Raw genomic sequence first — 21,209 nt, 5'->3', positions numbered from 1 at the left:
TAAAAAATATAAACTAAATTGTGTATATATATATATATATATATATATATATATATATATATATATATATATATTTAAGTTAAACAAATACAAATCTAGTCTTAATCTAGTACACATCCACAGCAAATGCAGTGTATTATCCTTAGAAATATCTTTTTTTAATTTAGTTTTTATTCATTTGAAGCAATGCCAGGCCTTTGGTGTCAGCTGTTACCCACTGTAGTGATGAGGGATGACTCAGCATAAAAAGGGGATCTCATGTCCTCATGTACGGTTAAAAAAAATGCACAGTCATGCTTTTGCTTCTAATGGGGTATGCTGGTAAGAGTAAAAAACATTGTTCACCAGTACTTTTACTTGATTTGTTTTCTTTAAAAAAGCCAGAATCAATATTCTATTGTAATCTATTATGTCACATAACATGATTAAACTATTAAATTAGAGATTCTGAGCTGTGGTCACACATGAAGGCCTGAACGTCTTTTCATTGAATTACTACAGACAGATCTGTCAGAGTAATGATCATTAGGTTGGGTGTGGTGTCAGTTCACCTCACCTGCTGCAGGTAAAACTTCACTGCTCCAGGTGAGGCTCGAACTCACAACCTCGGCATCACTCTGCAGGTTACTGTCTTATAAGTACCGCGCGCTGACCGATTGCGCCACTGGAGCTCATCAGTGTACCCTCACTATCTTGATTAAGACCACACAATGAATCCAGTCTCACTGGGCAACCATTGATTAACATGATAAAAGCATCATCGGAGGATGGGTGCTACGCTTCCGCAACTGTAACCGCTGTATGACTAACCGGTCGAGGCAGATGGCCGCCCACCCAGAGCTGGGTTCTGCCCAAAGTTTTCTTGCCATTGTCGCATAACAATGCATGCTCATGGGGCATCTCTCGCTGGGTCTCTAAATTATAGAGTATGGTCTAGACCTGCTATATATGAAAAGCATCTTGAGATAACTTCTGTTATGATTTGACGCTATGTAAAAATAAATTGAATTGAATTGTATGAGGGCAGTGCAGAACGATGGCCGTGAGCTAGCCAGTGGGGCACGCGCACATGCACTAACATGCACTGAAAGCATTTACCATCTATAAAGTGAGGAGAACCTCGGATTACAACACAGAGGGAGAGCGACTTCATTCTCTGCTCAGGTAGACATTACTCCTCTATATCTTTACATAGCAAATAGTTGCTTGCTGCTATATTAATGCTGGATATTGAATAGAGAACCTTTAATCTAGGCAGTTTCTGCATGAAGGCCAATACCTATAGTAGTTAGTCTTTGTTGTTAGAGTAGTTTAATCATTCAATTTACTCAAACCCCCAAAGTAAATAGTCTAATTTTGTCAGGAATTGAACATTATGACATACAAGCTCCAGTGGCGCAATCGGTCAGCGCGCGGTACTTATAAGACAGTAACCTGCAGAGTGATGCCGAGGTTGTGAGTTCGAGCCTCACCTGGAGCAGTGAAGTTTTAACCTGGTGGTTGAGGTAAAGTCTTCGTCTAAAGACACTGATCAATGGCGTCAGCTGCCTTAACTAAAGAAAAAGTGTGCATGTGGTTGACAAAAGCTGCGATCAACAGCTCACTCGGATCATGCGGTTATCACATGTGGTGCGGAATCCCATTACTTACAGTGATTTGATAATTTGACAACAAAAACACAACATGTTCCTGCTGCATGTGTTAACTTCTATTTGAAGGTATTTTGATTTTCAGTTGGAAGTCTCACCTGGAAATCTCTCCAGATGTTCAACTGACAAGATACAAGTTTAACCTGCAGTAGCTCAAACGCATGATGCTTCTGTTGTGTTAATCAATGGTTGGCCAGTGAGACTGGATTCATTGTGTGGAGTTAATCAGGATAGTGAGACTCTACTGATGAGCTCCAGTGGCGCAATCGGTCAGCGCGCAGTACTTATAAGACAGTAACTTGCGGAGTTATGCCAAGGTTGTGAGTTCGAGCCTCACTTGGAGCAAAGAAGCTTAACCTGCAGCAGGTGAGGTGAACTGACAACACATATAACCTGATGACCATTACTAGTAATTCATAATTCAAAATAGTAGTAGTAATTCATGAAGAGATATGTATAAAATACCAAACAGGACATCCTATTCTCTCTCCATACTGGCTACTGCTTTTATAATTGTTGTTACAGCACAACCAAGAACATCCACCAGTAACTGGCCAGAAAAGCAAACCAGTAACACAGCGACCATGACTGGTGAGGAACTGATGGCACCTCCTGCTATCATCACAGCAACACCTGCTTTAGTCACAGAAACAGCAACAGCAACACCTGCTGGCATCCAGGTGTAAACTGCTGGTCTCCACATGTCCAAAGCAGCAGATATGTCTTCATGAAGAAATCGTTGTTTTCTAAAAGTTCTTTCTTTATATGAGCAGACTGGCATCACGCCACAAGAAACAGCCATATTCATTTATCACATTTAAAACCTGTAAACCTGTATATGATTTTCTTAATTATAATTCCTTTATTTCTCCACAAGGTGGAGCTATGAGGTAGAAAGTATACTGTTTATTCTAATACCACAGTGTTTTTTCTGAATATTCAGGTTCTGTAATAGATAGTTTTCTGATGTAAAAAATTTCAAAAGAAATGGTATGTTTTGAATTGAATATTAATTTAGTTTAATTTATTGATGTGACAGTTTGGATCCATCACAGTGATCATTTACTTCCCCCAAAATTCCCATTGCCATCATGTGGCAACCATTTTAAAACACTAAAGTTTGTTCTGTTAAATGGTGTGTATGATTTGCTGAAAATTTGCTACAACATGCAAAAACAGTATATTATGGTGCTCCTTTTAATGGATTACATTAGTTCCTGAATTTCCATTGTGCTAAATCCTCTGCTCCACAACCTAAACCAGCTTTTAAGGGGAAAAGAATACAGTAGAAATCAAAGACAGCAGGTTGAAAAGGCAAATTAATTCCTCATTTTAATGAAACCTTTTTAAGTCTCGCATGTTTCCTGCCCCAGCTGATTATCCTTAAAGCTTGTTTCCTGCAGCTGCGCATTGTAATCAGTTTTTACAAAAGGAAAGCAGTTCTATGTATGTCCTGCACGTAATGTGACTCTCACTCAGTGCGCAACACAACAAAGAGTGTTAATAGTATTTAGGAACAGGCCTTCAGGCTGCATGGAGGCAGATAGTTGTGTGCATGCTATATATACTATATGAGAGTACAGCGGACACAAAATAATCTGAAATTAAAACAAAAATGCACCAAACCTCTAAAGAAAAAGTTTCTTTCCTCCTGTCTTTATTGGCAGCTCACATGTATAAATACTCAGACTTTAACTTTGTGATTTAAAATTGAAACAACTTTTTGTGTCTTTATGTCAAATTTGATTCTTTAGAAATGCTTAAAATTAGAAAAACATGTTTTACACTTCTTTTTTTAAACAACATGACACATACAGCAAACTAAAACTAAAACTGAAACTATCTTCTCTTGGTCTCATAATGACACAAGCTGCACGTAAGCAGCAAACTCAAGACTGTCGAAAGTAGGAATCTAAAAAAAGACTCATATTTATACTGCTCTGCTCTGCTGCTGTTTGACTGTTGCTTTTTATAGACGCCCCCATTTCTGATTCTTCTTGTGACCACTTCCTTATGATGGTTGAGATAAATGTAAGTGATGTAGCTGACACCATCTATATTTCAAAGTCATAGTGTGATGGGCTCAACAGTAAGTGACTGTATGAAAATTATTGGGGAAGGGAGGAGGGCAGAATCGATGACAACTGATAGCGGCCATTTAATTGGCTGATAACATTCGATAACTTCGACATTTTATGTTTGACTTTTAAATTGTATTTTCTTTCTGGGGCTGTCAATCGATAAAAATATTTATGTAATGGATAATGTACAGCGAGCCAGTCATTGTTGTGAAAGAATCCCCGACAGGGCGATGCTGCACCACCAGAGTCCGACATCAGAGCTGCGCCCATAGCAACGGTCTGTTATACATAGCAACGGTCTGTTATACAGAAATTACAGACCGTAGAACGCTGCGATTGACCAATCAGAATCGAGTATTCAACACAGTCGTGTAATAATCACAATTAATCGCATGATTGTCCATAGTTAATCACGATTCAAAATGTACCTTAAAGGGAGATTTGTCAAGTATTTAATACTCTTATCAACATGGGAGTGGACAAATATGCTGCTTTATGCAAATGTATGTATATATTTATAATTGGAAATCAATTAACAACACAAAACAGTGAGAAATATTGTCCAGAAACCCTCACAGGTACTGCATTTAGCATAAAAAACATGCTCAAATCATAACATGGCAAACTCAAGCCCAAAAAACAACAATAGCTGTCAGTGTGTCAGTGTGCTGACATGACTATGACTTGCCCAAAAACTGCATGTGATTATCATAAAATGGGCATGTCTGTAAAGGGGAGACTCGTGGGTACCCATAGAACCCATTTTCATTCACATATCTTGAGGTCAGAGGTCAGAGGTCAAGGGACCTCTTTGAAAATGGCCATGCCAGTTTTTCCTCATTTTTATAAAGTCCCTAACATCTCTGAAGAAGACGAGACCAAAAGCAACGCTCCCATGATGCTATTAGTGAAAATCTCCCAGTAAGACTCCAGTTTCCCAAGCTTGCTCTTTCCCTATTATAGTATATACATGCACATTTTTGCATTTTGTATGTTAATAAGACAGTTATGAGTCTGTAGTGCTCCATTGGTTTTAAGTTCAACCATCTAAAAGCAGCAAGATCTTTAATGATGCCCCTTGTTGCCTGCAGAGAACAGAACAACAAGCAGTATCTTTTTTGCATATGCGCACACACACACACGCATCGGTTTCACTGCCAGTGCACCAAACCAGATGCTTAGTATTTGTTTTTAAAAGAAAAATCTTTTAGAAATATCTTTAACAGAGAAACAGATAGTGTCACATGACTAAACCTCAGTGACAGTCTTTCTTTTTCCCTTAGAGTGGAAGTCAATGTGACTACACACTGAACAAACCTGCTAGGATGTCAGAGTTCACTGTAAAACAATGCGGGATAGATGTTCACTTGAAAATTTAGGATAAAAAGAGCAAAATGTATTTAATAGGCAGTGATACATACATGTTCACACATTGCATAAAAACACTCGTGAACAAATGAACTGAAAGCCCCGAGCTATTGCCATAAGACGTGAATTACCGCCTTTATTTTTTTCAGTTATTCACCGCCACACCAAAAGTGACAATTCCTCTCCACCACACCCAGAAACACCTGGCCCAAGTTTGTATAGAGCACAATCCATAATAACCACAGATATGATCCTTTGTGCTGAGCTGTATCCTGCTGCGTCCTTTCACATCTGAAGACCACATTGTTGCATTGACTGAACGTTGTGGTGAGCCGCGGTGATGAGAGATGGTGGTCAAAGACGAAGCCATCAAAGGTTGTTGTTGGCTGTATGGTGGGTGAGGAGGTTGAAGGAACAGAACACCGAACCTGCAGGGGAAACTGTTTTGACTGAAATGGAAGGTCATGTGCAGCATTTCCAAAGGGACAAAGTGACACTACTATATATCAGTGCACAATGTCGTCTTCATGCACTTGGAGGAGTCCTTCAGAGCAGGATATTTACAGCATGTTGCTCTCTTAAATGTGGGCCTCCATGGTTAGGTTTTATAAACTGTGAAACCGTACTCATCTGTTCAGTATTACTAGGATGTTGTCATGCAGAGCAAACATGCAAAAACAGCAAAATATATGCATATTTCTTATTAAATTTAACTTATTGTGAGCATATTTTATCTGTGCGTTAGCCCCGTGACAGACTGGGAATAAAGGAATGTGGGGAATAAATGAGCACCAGGTGACCCGGACATCTGTGTCTGGCTCTTCATGTCCACAAAGTCTTTCTTAATGCAAGACAGTTTGGACAGTTTAAGATTATCATTCCTGAGACATCTTTCAAGGATATCTAAAACATGTTGAGCTTGGATTCAGCTTTGACTTGAGCCTCAATATAAAATACACTATCTACAGTGTTGAAGGCAATTCTTTAAAGCTGGAGTAGGCAGATTGGAGCAAATATTATTTAAAAAATATTTTTATAAAACAATCACTATATCATGACAGTAGTGCAGAAAAGAAAGAAAGGTAATCTGAAAGAAATCATGTGCCTCTGTGTCCTCCGGTGTCGTCCGGCGCTCCTAATGGCATCTGCAGGATTTCACAGACCGGAGGAAAACAACCAATCAGAGCCGAGCTGGAGTTTGCCGTCTCTGAGCAGCTTTCTCATTTTACAGCTAAACAGTGCACTACAAGATGTTTCTGAAAACATTTGAGGTGAGAAATGCCTAGTTTATGGATTTTTTGCCCAATGATGCCAAAAATATACTGCCTACTGCACGTTTAAATCTCAAATTTCGGTCAAGAGCAAAAAGTGAGTAATATTTAAAGGTTTGGATTAGAAGTCATCCTGACACCCTGACAGGAGAAGGCTTACAAAACCAAAGGGTAAAAGAAAAAAAAATTCATAATATTCGTGTCTTGTTTTAGGACTATTTAAAAAAAAATGTAGTTATGAGCTGACATTCAAAAATACTCAAACGTTAATAAGTCAATGAAAAAGTAAAGAAACAAAAAACACCAACATTATACAGTGTAAACTGTTTAATTGGCATAGGCACAGTCTCAGCATTTTTTTATTATTTTTGTTTTGCTTAGGCCTATTTACACTGTGGTTATATGTTATATATTGTATGATTTAATGCAAATATTTCTTATATTCTTATTTCGTATCTTTATTATATACTTATAGGGGGGTCACCACTTCAAGTACTCGCGTGGACCAAGTACAGACTGTGGATTGGTGGCTGGAGAGGCGCCAGTTCACCTCCTGGGCACTGCCGGGGGGCCCTTGAGCAAGTCACCGGACCCCCAAACTGCTTCCCGGGCCGCCCACTGCTAATACTACGATGGGTTAAATGCAGAAAGTAAATTTCACTGTGTGCTGTGCAGTGTGTACAATGTACCTTGTGACAATAAAAGCTTATATTTACATATTTCCCCGCATATATTGTGTTATATATTGTAGCATTATGTACATAATTTACATTACACATACTCCTTTACTCCTTAGATTTTTTTTTTCATTGGAAGAACATTGCAAGGCATATAAATTACAGAGCAAATAAGTAGTCTTCTAATTTTCATACATTTTTTCCCTCCCACCCCCGACAATAAAGGAAGTAACCAATATAACATTAAATGTGATAAGACTTAAGGCAGTAATGACACCAAAATTAGAAACACACTAGACACATGAAATAATAGAACACATACAATATTTACATATACAAAAAATAGATAATAATAGTAATAATAATAATAAAAAAATAATAGAGATTAATTTCTTACATTTTTATTATGTTTATATAAGAGCAACTACAGCATCCAATTTGTTTTGGCTTTTATTCTTTAATAAAGGTGTATTTAATAAAAAAAATAAAAAATAAAAATGATGTGATGTGATGTCTTTGATAATAATAATGATGTAAAACCTTGTAATTACAACAAGCCTGCAGATTTTTAAACAGGTTGCACCTGCAGTTACTCGGCATCAGCAGTAGGGGGCCCTGTGAGGTAGAGGCGCTCCACCACCAGCAGGCAGCCGGTCGGTGTCCTGTCATCCAGCGGCGGTGACAGCAGCAGCAGCAGCGTGGGCGGACCGGGAGAGACTACCACCACAGTCACACCGAAACCCTGCGGAGGAGAGCTTCATACACAATATTGAGCAGATATTTTTACATTTTTATGAACACGGCCCTCGCTAATATCTGGAGCTCGCTGCTTGAGAACTACTCTTCCTCCTGCCCGTGTCATGTGCAGCAGCAGCGGGGAGAACTTATGAAGTGACCGCCCGGCGTTAGCATCTCACCGGTGCAGGAGCCGTCGGTGCTGGCTGTGCTGGGCTGCAGGAAGGAACCGGGACTCGGTTGGAAGGTAAGCCAGGAAACTATGTATCACACCCGAGCCTTGTCGCTTCTCACACCGGCTGTCAGGCTGTGTTCACCTCGCTCTAAGAGCAGCACCGAGCCTCTCCTTCAGTGCAGGTATGCAGGCTTTTTTTTACCGGCGCTGCAGCAGCATGCAGGGGGCTCTGGGTGGGGTCTCCCGAGGCTCTCACAGAGGGGGACCCATGGGTGTCAGTCAGTGCATGACGTGTTCTCACAGGGAGAGTTGCAGGCTACACATGTGGACTGGCTCCCTATAGCCTTTCACATTATTGTGAAGCCTCTGGTGCCAAATATAACTGTTCGAAGTGAGAAAAACAGGTGTGTGTGTGAGCATAGGGTCTTATAGCCAGGGGTAGATTTATTCTCCTTCCCATGATTCACCTTGTTTTATTGATGCCTTGCTCTATTATGGCTGCAGGCAAAGGAATGGGTAGCTTCATCAATGAGGTGTGTGTGTGTGTGTGTGAGAGAGAGAGAATAAGGCATTCAATACAATGTAACCCACTGGCAAAAATCCCCTTTATATATCATACTGTAAAATGCCGTAGTAAATCAAGCATGCTTGTACAGTACATGCTGCACACACACACCCACACAGCTTATAAGAGAGATGAGTCAATTTTGAGATAAAAGAGGGGGCAGTTTCGGTTGCTGCCCTTGCTCAGAAATCCCACCGAGACAATTAAACTACTGACCTATGTCATCAAGGATTTGTTTTTGGCTTCCTGTTTGGAAAGATGGTAGGAAGCAGACTTTTGGGCCAGATGGCAGGAGCGCACACACACACACACACACACACACACACACACACACTTAACCCATGCAGCACACACACACCTGGAGCAGCCGGTTGTAGGGAAACAGGATTAGTGGCCAGGGTTTGAACCTGTGACCTGCAGTTGTATACATGGAGACTCGACTCTGTAGGGACCCTCTCCAGACTCTATTCTTCTACGCATGACCAGACTTGACCTTTTCAGAGACTGTACAGTAGATTATTTTCCAGTGCTTTTATCTCAGTATGGGATTTTTGTTGCTCCAAAATGAATAAAAGTTACTTCCAGAAAAGAAGCAATAATTTGACTAAATCTGGCATTCCTTTCTGTTTCATTTCACACTGACTCTAGCTGGTAGAAGCATCTAGTTGTCTCATTGAATGGGATCTGAATGGGATGTAACTAATGTACCTACACAGAGAACGTTAGTTGTTGATTGACATTTTTATTTTGGAGGGAAAGTCTTTCAGTCAACCTGAATTTGCACATTTATGTTAAACTTTGAACACTGGAATCATATTTTCTGCAAAATTTTATAGCATTCTGATGCATATTTGCGAAACAGTACCAAAGAACGTATATTGCCAAGAAGTGAAAGTCAATTGTTCATTCCATTGCAACATCAGCGCCCAGCAGCAAAGCTACGCTTCCGCCATATTGGACTGAAAGTGACTACCAGTCATTTTGGCACTTGCATGTAAAAGGTGTTGCAATTAATGCTGCAGCTGACTGATTATTTTCGTTATTGATTAACCTGCTTGAAGTGTTTACAGAGAAGGTAACACTCAGGAAGGTAAAATATAGATTGTATTTTTGGATTGTTTTTGCCTGTTCTGAAAGAAATCATGGAGTTATTGAGGAACTCGATTTTCAGTACTATTTGATGTTTTGTACATAGCTTATTTTCTATTTTTTCACTTTTTGTAAATATTAAGCAATGATTGCACTTTGGGAGGCCGGCATAATAAAAGGGATTAATACAACGTTTTCCGACAACGCCAGTGTTTTTCATGTTGCACGGAGTTTTGAAATAGAACCCCGCGACACTGATATTCTTGATTAATCAATTAAGTTTTAGTAGGGATGCACTGATACCGATATTGGATATCGGGCCGATACTGACTGAAATAGCTGGATCGGGTGTTGGTGATCTATTTAATTCAATGTTTATACTATATACATTATATACTAGATGTTTATATAATATATACTGCTGGAATTTTAATTCCTGTTTAATTTCTTGTTGCATTAAAAAGATTTAAACTTTAAATTTTCAAGATTTTTTATAAAGTTGTTGGTAGGGATATCAAAATTCTAAAAACGTGACGGTACTCGTTTTTCTACAGTACCACAGGTACCGTATGTACCGCCAGGGCTCGAGACTAACGCCGTCTAAAATCCAAAAGTTCACAGTAAACTCACTATTGACGCGTCCAGGGAATTCACCCTGTTTTTTCCCTTATAATACTACATCTTGAGCAACGAATCTGTGTCGAAATCAGCAGGATGAGAGCTACAGTAGTTGCTAGCTACTGTATGCATTGAGTTTTAATATGATGTGTTCAAGCAAGAGTATTCGGTGAAGGTAAATTATAACCTTATCATGATGTGTTCAAATGTACTGTAATCGTGTAAAATGAGAAACTTTAATAAATCCAGTTGTTTTGAAGGAGATGTTTTCACAGCAACATAAAATAGATAATACAGAGGGAATTATGACCTGTTAAACTTCCTAACACTACCTCTAAGTGTTGATTGTTTTGTTTTTTACCATGGTATCAAATTGGTATCGAAAATGGTAATCTATAATCTATGTATTTATTTCCTAAATTTTATTTTACAAAGTCAGTAAAGCAATGTTTAAGTCAAGCCTGATGTTGCCTTACACATAAAATAATGATCCGAGACACTTACACACAGTGAAGCATACAGTTGGTATTGGATCGGTACTCGGTAACGGCCTATACCCAAAGCCCAGGTATCAGTTTCGGGACTGAAAAAGTTGGATCGGTGCATCCCTAAATTTTAGGTATTTAAACTAGTGAAAAATGCATGTTAGAATTTCCTGAAGCCCAAGGTGACATTTTCAAATGTCTTGTTTTGTCTGACCTACGAATCCAAAGATATTCAGTTTACTATCAGGTAAAAACAGGGAAAAGACGTAAATGCTCTCATTTGAGAACTGTAACTAGGTCATGTTTGGTATTTTTTTGCATGAATAATGACTTAAAAGAGTAATTGATTATCTAAATAGCTTCTGTGGCATTAAATCAATGAGTCATTTAGTCCAAATTAACTTTAAAGATATAGAAAATTGTTTTAAAAAAGAGTGAAAACCCAAATCATGCTAAAGTTTGAAATGGTCCTTTAACCGTCCTTAGCTGAACCTAAAACTAATCTTGATCATTTTAACTGTAAACCGCTTTGCAATAAAACATGTCCTGACTTTGACACTTTAAAATTACAACTGGAAGTGCTTCTCATGGTCTGAAGACGAAAGTAACACACACACGCAGCACTGGACGGGAAGCCGACAGCATCCTGCAAGACGTGTCATCTTATGAATCATCACTCTGTATATGTAAGTGTGAGTGTGTTCGGTGTCTGTGAGCACGGTGGCATTTCGCAGGTGTGTTTTTGATCTCTTTATCTCTTTCCTCTGGTGCACTGAGTGTGCGGTGTTAAAGCGTGTTTGAACAGGTCGTATAGAAAAGCAGCAGTGACAATAGCAGGTTTATTTCTGGGTTTATAGGGAGCTCTCCGCCGGGTGCATCGGGGCGGAAAACTGGTTTGGTTTTCCAGGAGCCCTCCAGCATTTTCACAATGCATTTTTCATGGCAGTTTGCCCAAGAGTGGATCTTCTCCAGGGCCTACAAGCTGTTCTGTTTATCTTTCCTGCTTGTGTTTTATGTCATTACTTGTCACTGCAGAAGTACCTGTAAGATGTGCCTGTCAAGAAATTTGAACAGAATTTTTTGACTAAAGCAGGAAACAACAGCATGTTGTGAACTGTCAGGTTGTGCAAGGAGACACTCTGTTCTCTCAACATCTTACTCAACTTTAAACTGCTGCTTATATCTAATTTTTTTCCACTTATAACCCATATCCAAAGCACCATTTTGGTCATGTTATGTGCATTCATGTTCATGTTTTTCTTGCTGTGTGTTAAGCAAGTATAATGATGTTAGATGTCGAAAAATAGTGAAAAATGCCCATCACAACTTTGCGGATCCAAGGGAACACCTTTAAAGTGCTTGTTTTGTCTGACCAACAGTCCAAAACTCAAAGATATTCAGTTTACAAAAATATAAAACCGACAAATCTTCACATTTACCTTTTTTTCCCCATTATCATTAGCCTCTTTACTTCACACTGTATTTATCATTATGCACCAAAGCACCAAGACAAATTCCTTGTATGTGCAAAGCTGTAATAAAACTGTTTCTGATTTTGTTAGTGGAAACCAGCAAACTTTTGGCATTTTGCTTGACAGATGACTTTTTGGAATGTGGCCTCTTTAGGGATGCTAATTTTGAAAAAATGTCTTAACCGATAACCGACAAGATTTGTGCCTCGCATGCAGACAACTGAGTCCCCAGTTCACCCGTACGGGAGTGTATGCTGCGTTCACTGTCTCCAGTTCACCGTCCGGGAGCGTTAACTTAGCAGATCGATAACTTAGATGCTGCGTGTAGTGTTGCGGACATGCAGCCACTTTCCCAGTAAAAGTCTCCACCGCACATTTAGTTTAGCAGGTTTGTTCGCTGTGCGTCTGCCCGGCGTAACGATATTAATTCTGTCCGGATTAAAGATAGCGATAGCGATGTCCGAAAAACAGTGTGTGTTTGTGCTACATTTGCAGCTGTAGCTCTGCTGGTAGCTTCGTGCTCCCCGTAGTCACACACATACGGTTTGTCAGCGCAGCGAAACTTAAGCAAGTTTCCGACAGACCTTGTGTGTGTGGTGTTATAGCTGTGAACGTAGCTGTAGCAGACAATGTGCGTACACTTTATTTGTCGGTGAATAAATGCCATGAGGCTACAACTGTGCCTCAGTACAGCCTCACACATCAGATAGCGTAGCTCCAGGCGTACTTTGGCCGGTCTTGAAGATGACGCAGCCAGTCATGGACAGTCTTGAGGGTGTTATCGTGGGACCTTGTGAACTGTTTCCAGTTCATCAGTCTCCAACATGTATGTTGGTTTATAACTGCAGCAGAAACGATACTGAATAATTTAAACCCCGACAGGTTTTGCACGTAAGCACGGAGGTGTCTGGTTATTTTGCAACCATCTGGTGCTGGTGGTTGCACGAAATGCAGCCAGCAGATCTGCCTTGCGAAATTGCGGTTTGACAGTGACATCAGCACTGCAATTAGAGAACACAGACGGAGCAGATACCTGCTGCCTTCAGATGTGAAGTGTAAAGGAAGGGCTGTCAGCTGTCATAGATGACAGATGCTGGTAAGAATCACATGTTAATCTTGATTTTGTCTCTCTGGCATTGATATAATCAGACTAAAGCTGAATGTTTTCTGTGTGATCACATGTCAGCTTTCTCCAACTCTCTGTCTCTCTCTCATCATTTCTCTTTCACTTTTGTCTGTCAGTGTCTCATGCCCACTCTTGTTTTTTTCCCCTTTTCATTTCCCCTCACATTATCGCGCTGAATCAAAACCAGATTGGCCTTATCAGCATGACAGATACACCTGTGCTGCCAGAGCACTCATGCAAATCAGTTACACAGATGATAGAATTGAATACAAAGCAAGTTCATCCTTTCTATTTTTACTTTACGGAACAAAATAAATGGAGAACCAAACAATAAATCACTGTATTTCAGAGATAACAGAGAGGATTTGTGTTACTTTCTGTGACAGAACTTTACATTTACAGTTAAACTAATCCTCTTTTCAACACCCAGCATTATTTTAATCCGTTCTATGTGTTGAAAGTTGTTGTTGGTTTCATTTTCCTTTTCCAGCCTCGAGATGGAAACAGAAATAGTACATCAAACAGATTGTCGAGGGTTAAACTGACTGAAGGATCAGTGGTTGTTCAGTATTATGCACAGATGGGTCACAGAGATCATGAGTGGATTGAATTAAGGTTATGATAGCAATGATGAATAACAGGAAGATGTACTGTCTTTCAGTAGCTTTGTAACGTCCATCTTATGAATCTTTTAAATACAAACTGAGAAACACTGCTTCTGAATATGTCAGCTGGTACTGGAGATATTTTATGAAAACTATTAAATATTCTACTGTTACAGCTCATGTCTATACAGTGTAGCCACCACAGACCCCTTTTAGATGGGACCAAAAGCAGGCCATTCATTTTAAAAGGTCATGGTCGACAGATGCACGTGCACATGTCAACTTTTTTAACTGCTGTGCAAAAATATTGAACCATTTCAGGATTTCCCCAGGAAATGGGTTAGCAGAGGCGGCGCACATTAACACCTGATTGGGCTGTTTGTATTTACTTTTACCTGCTTGGAAAAACTCAGGTTTTCTTTTCTCGGGAAATTGTCACATGCTGCTCTGATGAATTACTGACGTTATTAAACACTAATGATTTTGTAAAAGTTGACTTTCTTACTTTTTGTTCTCTCCATACAATTGAATAGTCACTAAATACTGCACAGTTACAGCTAATGGAAGAATGAGTAGTCAATGACTGTTTACATGCACAAAATATTCAGTTTTTTGCCCTTATTCCGAAAAAGACAATATTTCTACTAAGCTGTTTACATGGCTAATGAAATTGAATATTCCACTAATATCGCGTTCACATGCAGCTGTGTATGCTCCGATTAACGTAACTGGTGGCGGACTTCTCTTGGACCATTCAAAAACAGCCTCCCTGTTTCATTCCTTCAACCACCTTCTTGAGAAGGTCGGCGTTGCGATATTGGCGCATATCCAAAAACCTGTTGATATCCAAGTCTTTCATAATATTTAAAAGTAAGTGTGTTTCTCCTTCCGACCAGAAAGGTGGGCTTTTCTTTTGGCCATGCATCTCTGCAAACTGTCGGCTAGTTGGTTTGTGTATAACGCATAGAGCTGGCTGTAAACGGGCCAGATGCCATGTATCGCAAACTGTCATAAAAACCCCAATTGAGACGCATATTCCGCTGTATTCATGTCCACAGAATGCTCCTAAAACCTGAATAATATCAGCATATCCCACATGTCTTAATCAGAAAATGCTCCATTCAGATTAAGGCCTAATTCAGAATATGCTATTGACATGACCCATATCAACTTCGGAATATTGTGATATCCGGAATAATAGTGGAATATTAGTGTGCATGTAAACGTAGTCAGTGTTCAGATTGGTTGCGTTTGTACAACCAGTTATCCATTACTTTAAGATAACTGTTTAGACTTCTGTGCTTGCTTGCTAACTAGTTAATATTCATGCACTCTCAGTTGAAACAGTGTTCAGGTGTTACAGCTGACCCATTATGCAGATTTTTCATTGATTTCCTTTTTTTTCAAATAAGTTGCTCTACTCCACAATCTTTCCATGTAGCCCCTGGCAACTGCAAAATTGTCACCTGGGATACAAGTACCACTGGTTGGGAACGTAATGTTAATCACTGGTTTTAACAATTACACCATTTGATTTGTGTGTTCTGCAACAGATTATACTTTTTTTCTCATTACAATTTTTTTTATCAAATTTTGTTATTGTCAGTAAAGCCCATAAAAAAACATCATATCCTGACTGCCTGAAGTCTGACATAAATAAACCGCATCGCCGCACTCGGTGATAATCCTTCACTACCATGTAAACATGTTTTCATGGTATTTTATATAACGATATGGAAAATAAATGACTCTCCATTGGTGGAATCCATCATCTTTTTCTTGAACTTGTAGTAAAAAGTCTGGATGAATAGCAAACTGTCTATCAAAAAGGAATTTTAATTTGCGCATTCTGTGGCATATACTGGCCTCCAAGTTTCAATGTCCACTCGATGACAATGCTGTCCCCCGGCCAGAGGTCTCCTAAGGGACTCCAGACTTCTCCATGAAGATCCTGAATGACTCCTCTCTTGTTTCTTTGAAACCACAATTATGACCTCCATTTTTCCTTCTAAATATTCTTTTCAGAGCCAATTCTCTCTCCCCCCGCTATCTCACCCTAATGTGGCATCTGTGGGCAATTACCATTACGTTTTCATACAAGGCCAGCCAACAGAGGAAGCTGTTGTATTGGAGCTCTCAGCGTGAGTTTGCTGGCTGCGTTGAGGGACGGCAGGAAGGAGGGATGGTGGGAGGGATGGATGGATGGCTGCTGAGGAGGTCTATTCATGTCTCCAGGCGAGGCCATACTTGAGTAGACTCTTATTGTGACGGCGACCTTCCTGTCACCATGCAGCTCACACAAAGCGGCTTCATATGAGGGTCAGCTGAGCTGCTCTCTTTGTTTCTCATCCTGTCTGTCACCTCCTCACTCTGTCTCTCTTTCCATATTGCTCTTTACTGTGTCAGTTAATGTTTATTTATTGAGTTCTCTTTATAGTATATATATCAAAACAGCCATTCATTCTAAAGTGATGGATTTAGGCAATTTGGTTTAGTTTACTGACTTATATTACAAGACAAGGACTCATAAAATATATAATGAAACCTTGTGAAGAGAGCAGCATTTAGACTCACATTGTGACAAGAGGAGTGGTTGCATGACCTTTACCCTTATGTGTGATAATCAGAGGATGTCCTGTTACTTCCAGCAAAAGCCAAGTACAGTGTGCAGTGTAGTCTGGTTTAAATCTTAAATGAGAGATGCTTTCCATTCTTTCATCAATACTGTGTCCTTGAGAAATTTCCAGTGGATCTTCTCAGTAACCAATGTTAGACCGTGTGAATATGTATGATGGCTAACCTGTCTCCTAGAAATTACATTTATGTTAGGGCTGTCAATCGATTAAAATATTGAATTGTGATTAATCGCATGATTGTCCATAGTTAATCCTGATTAATCACAAATTAATCACACTTTTTTTAATCTGTTCAAAATGTACCTTAAAAGGAGATTTATCAAGTATTTAATACTCTTATCAACATGGGAGTGGACAAGTATGCTTGCTTTATGCAAATGTATGTATATATTTATTACTGGAAATCATTTAACAACACAAAACAATGACCAATATTGTCCAGAAACCCTCACAGGTACTGATACTTTAGCATAAAAAAATAATGAAATCATAACATGGCAAACTCAAGCCCAACAGGCAACAACAGCTGTCAGTGACTATGACTTGCCCCAAACTGCATGTGATTATCATAAAGTGGGCATGTCTGGGTACTCATAGAACCCGTTTTCATTCACATATCTTGAGGTCAGAGGTCAAGAGACCCCTCTGAAAATAACCATGCCAGTTTTTCCCTTGCCAAAATCAGGTTTGGAGCATTACTTAACCTTTTTTCCCGACAAGCTGGTATGACATGGTTGGTACCAATGGATTCCTTAGGTTTTGTAGTTTCATATGATACCAGTATCTTCACTCTAGCTTTAAAACTGAGCCTGCTACAACCTCCAAATTTGACCCATCCGTTGCCCCAGCCTCAAGCCCATACAAACTTTTGTCGCTCTTTATACTTCGTCACCTGACTTCCTCCTCTGCTCCTGTCATAATTACTACGTCCACTAGAGATCGTCGTCGTCTTCTTGTATTTGTATCGGTGATCGACCATGTGAGTAGTTGATAAAGGCTTTCTACTACTAGTGGGTGTAGCAGGCCCATTCTAACCCATATCTATGAGGCTGATAACTGCTGATAACGGCCATTCAATTGGCTGATAACCTTCGAAGCTGGTGTTGGTCTCCGATATTGCTACTTGCAGTTTTCTCAAGCTCTTGCACTCAACACTGCACTTCCTTGGGTCTTCAGCAAAACATCCGCCAAGTGTGAAGTTGATCGGATGAACTGTTGTCGAGGAACTCGACAGACATACAGACAGAGACTCCTTCCATTTTAATTAGATATAAATGTGATTTGTAGAAGACAGGGTTGATGAGGGAGATTTTGCTATACGATGCTCAGGCAACTTTGGATAAATAAGTTTTAATGAGGAGTTTGCAATTCAGAGTCGATTTTCAAAGCGGGGTGTTCCCCTCTGACTCACGGGGTTACAATGTTCTTAATTCTACAGATGAGGTCAACATGTGGTCGATCAACTTCTCTTCTGTTATCGTTTCTGCATTTTGGCTCAGAATTGTTTTTTTACCAGCAGTAGTTTGAGGGTGATATGATGCCTGTAGTCAACAAACATGACACTGTTGCTCTACTGTTGACATGGTAGTACTCATAAAGAGTTTTTAAAAAAGGCTTGACCTCAATTACATAAACCTCATGATTATAAGTTTAGTTTGCCCTGTTTTGTTACAAAAGTGTTTTGGATTTCTGCCTTTTCGGTGTTCTTTGTGGATGTTTTGGAGGTCAGTTTGTAGTTGTTGGCAGAGCAGCCAGCCAGTGAAACTGTGGCTGCAAAATATTCCCAGAACATGAAGTAAGTAAGTACCAAAATAAAAATATTTTAAAACTGATATATTCATTTTTTACCCATTCGATATTCAATTGTAGAAAAGGGGCAGGAGATAAGAGAGAATTGGTTTTATTCAACTGTGAAGTTAAAAGTAGCATGCATGTATGAACCTGCCTTTACTCTTTTATGTTCCTCTGTTAGTGCTGTGTCAGGACAGGTGTATCTTTCATGCTTGTTGAGGCCATTCTGGTTTTGATTGAGCAAGATAATGGGTGGGAAAAACATGTGTACACAGAAACAAAAAGAGTGGAAGAGATCCTGTTTCTCTTCCTTCCTCCCTCTCTTTCGTCCCTCATCTTCCATCACACCATCCTGCTGTCTCTATAGCGACTTCTTTCACCAGCTTCTATTTTATAAGAGACTCGACTAGCAGAAGGGAACCAGACGTCCTCTATGCTGAGAAAAACTCTGCTCCATCCTCTCAAGTCCTATACCTGGCACAGTAGCTGAGAGACCATTATACTCTCTCCAGTGGCATTTTTGGCAGTCGAATGTGCCATGAGGTGTTGGAACAGTTGAAGTGATGAATGGCAATGCTGGCTTTTTCTTTAGGGACTTTTTCCGTTAAGTCATTTCTACTTTATTGCCCTGCAGTTGCCAGTGATTATTTACTCAATGAGCTAATCAGTTAATATGAACTGATTTTACCCAAAGCTTTCACTGACATGTTTTTCTTGTATTTCCAATCTCAAGTCAAGTCATTATCAAATACTTTTGCACCAGTTTATTGAGCAAGAGGGTGTTTTTTTAGGCAGACCAGAAAACTTAAAGCTGCTTTAAGCAATACTGGTATATTAACAATGGATCAGATTACTTAGTGCAGTCTGTTCTCATTCACCGTTCGTAGCTATACCAACGAAAAGTAATACACTGTAATTCGTATTCATCCCACAAAATCAATTTGTTTGTATTCCACGTAATTGTGAACCAGGAAATATGAAGAGCAGCAAATACCGTGTAGGGAGGGTGTCGGGGTGGATGGGTGGGTCAAAAAACACCGGTCTTTCGCCCAGGAGACCGCTGTTTGTGCCCCGTGAGAAACCTGATGTCAACATTGATTTGTCTCGTAACTTCCATACTTAATTTGCGCCACTTTCGGAGTTATTTTAACGCAAACCACAATCTTTTTCTAAACCTAAATAATTTTGTTGCCTAAACCTAACCAAGTTGTTTCCTGTGAAGGCGGAAATTTATTTTGAAAGAAACTGTAGAGAAAATTGACACATGTTGTTGGACATTCGTAGGAAAATGCACAAAAAATGAGGAATAACTTTTCGGAAGATATCATACAAACCGTTGTATGAGGATACGTTGCTTAGTGTTATGTGATAGTTGCTCATAGTGACGAATCCACAGAGAATAATGCCCAGACTCTGCAGTTCTTTTCAGGTCCCCGGGTGATTTAGTGTCTTTCAACTCATTGTTTTGGTTTTAAGGCCCGTAACTTCAGTCATCACCGTCGTTTTCAGACGCAACAGGCAGCTGTTTATAGCAAATAAAGCTAAAAAGAAACCCTTACTGTACAGCTCCAAACAGTTAGCAACTAGCTGGTGATCGTAGTGTGCATTTAGCAGCTAAAGCACCAGATATTTCCCTCAAGAGTTGGTGGAGACCAAAAACAGAGCTAAAAGAGAGTGAATTTTTGAGTTATATTCATCAGGTGGACACAAACATGACTCCAAATGGTATGCAAATGTTGCTCTACATATGCTCAACGTATTCTCATAACAATGGTTCGTAGGATATCTTACGAAAAGTTATTCCTCATTTTTTGTGCGTTTTCCTATGAATTTCCAGCAACACGTGTCAATTTCAGGTTTCAGGTTTAGGAAAAGATCGACTTAGTTAGGTTTAGGAAAAGATCATGGTTTGGGTTAAAATAACTTCAGAAATGAACTGAAGTATCTGTCAGCACTCATTAGGGTAATAACACAGAGACTGGTGGAGGGTTACACTGTTGCACTGTTGTCTCTGCAGCTTCACCCAAACTAAACTCGCCCTACGGCTCATTGACAGAAACGAGTAAACTAATGCAGATGTTCGGCTTAGCAGACAGACAGACATGCACGCTGACCCATGCACGCACCACATGCATATGGATGTGAATTAACAAGCGCAAACATATTAAAGTGCATGCATATACACACACAGTCCTGCATTTTGTAACTACGCAGCATGTTGTTAGACACGCATGGGCAACTGTATTTGATTGACATAGAAAATTAGTCTCTTCCACATCCATCTCTCTTTTCCCTCCACACATGTCATCCCATTCTCTGCTTTGCTGCAATGCTTCTGTTTTTTTCTCTTTGACTTTTTTTTTTTGCTCCTCGCTCCTTTCATCTTCTCCCAACATGACATAAAAGTTTCTCTGCTTTTTTCATCTTTCTGCATCTGTTGCTGTATTTTCCTCTTCTCGCTGCCGTGATACATACCGGGTCATCTGCACACAAGAGGCAGCTTGTGGCCACAGCTTTATTGTCATGTTAACACTGTGGTAGAACATTTCCAGTCATAATGAATGCTTACGGTACTTTTGAATACTTTTTTTTTTTTAATGTCACCACCAACATTTTAATGTGTCAAGATATTTACAGAAGCCAGCAAGAGTTACCTCGAGGTTGTATTTGATAGCAAGCCCTTCAAAGATCATACCACTTCTTTTTTTCTTTTTGTCTTCCTGTGCAGACAGCTTTGCAATAAATGTGTGGGTGTAAAATGAAGTACAGTGTGTCGAGGTTTGAATATTGTGAGATTCAAAGGCTGCTTTCCCACAGGCCACATGTCAATCTAGAGTATAGGAAACACTTGACAGCAGTAGCCCGT

At 39.6% G+C, this 21,209-nt stretch overlaps 1 protein-coding gene and 3 non-coding genes across 13 annotated transcripts in view; 3 read left to right on the top strand and 1 right to left on the bottom strand.

Moving 5' to 3' along the window:
• Positions 1-577: 577 nt before the first annotated feature.
• On the bottom strand, positions 578-671 carry trnai-uau. The gene is made up of 2 exons: positions 634-671; positions 578-613 (listed from the first exon to the last, which is right to left on the bottom strand). It is a non-coding gene; the product is annotated as a tRNA-Ile (tRNA).
• A 715-nt stretch (positions 672-1,386) lies between these two features.
• trnai-uau lies at positions 1,387-1,480 on the top strand. The gene is made up of 2 exons: positions 1,387-1,424; positions 1,445-1,480. It is a non-coding gene; the product is annotated as a tRNA-Ile (tRNA).
• Positions 1,481-1,900: 420 nt separating this feature from the next.
• On the top strand, positions 1,901-1,994 carry trnai-uau. The gene is made up of 2 exons: positions 1,901-1,938; positions 1,959-1,994. It is a non-coding gene; the product is annotated as a tRNA-Ile (tRNA).
• A 5,718-nt stretch (positions 1,995-7,712) lies between these two features.
• Positions 7,713-21,209, top strand: part of rhbdf1b (rhomboid 5 homolog 1b (Drosophila)) — a 46,081-nt gene continuing 32,584 nt past the window's right edge. For 4 of the 10 annotated variants that reach the window (XM_037755465.1, XM_037755459.1, XM_037755462.1 and 1 more), the window contains exon 1: positions 7,713-8,028. The gene's annotated coding sequence lies outside the window, so the exon portion shown is untranslated. Of the gene's footprint in view, positions 8,029-11,425; positions 11,448-21,209 lie in introns of those variants that run through there. The other 6 variants (XM_037755467.1, XM_037755463.1, XM_037755458.1 and 3 more) reach the window with 5 other exon arrangements.

This window comes from Sebastes umbrosus, chromosome 20 (assembly GCF_015220745.1).
Source record: "Sebastes umbrosus isolate fSebUmb1 chromosome 20, fSebUmb1.pri, whole genome shotgun sequence".
Classification (NCBI taxonomy): domain Eukaryota; kingdom Metazoa; phylum Chordata; class Actinopteri; order Perciformes; family Sebastidae; genus Sebastes; species Sebastes umbrosus.
This window is presented reverse-complemented; position numbering and strand designations above follow the sequence as displayed.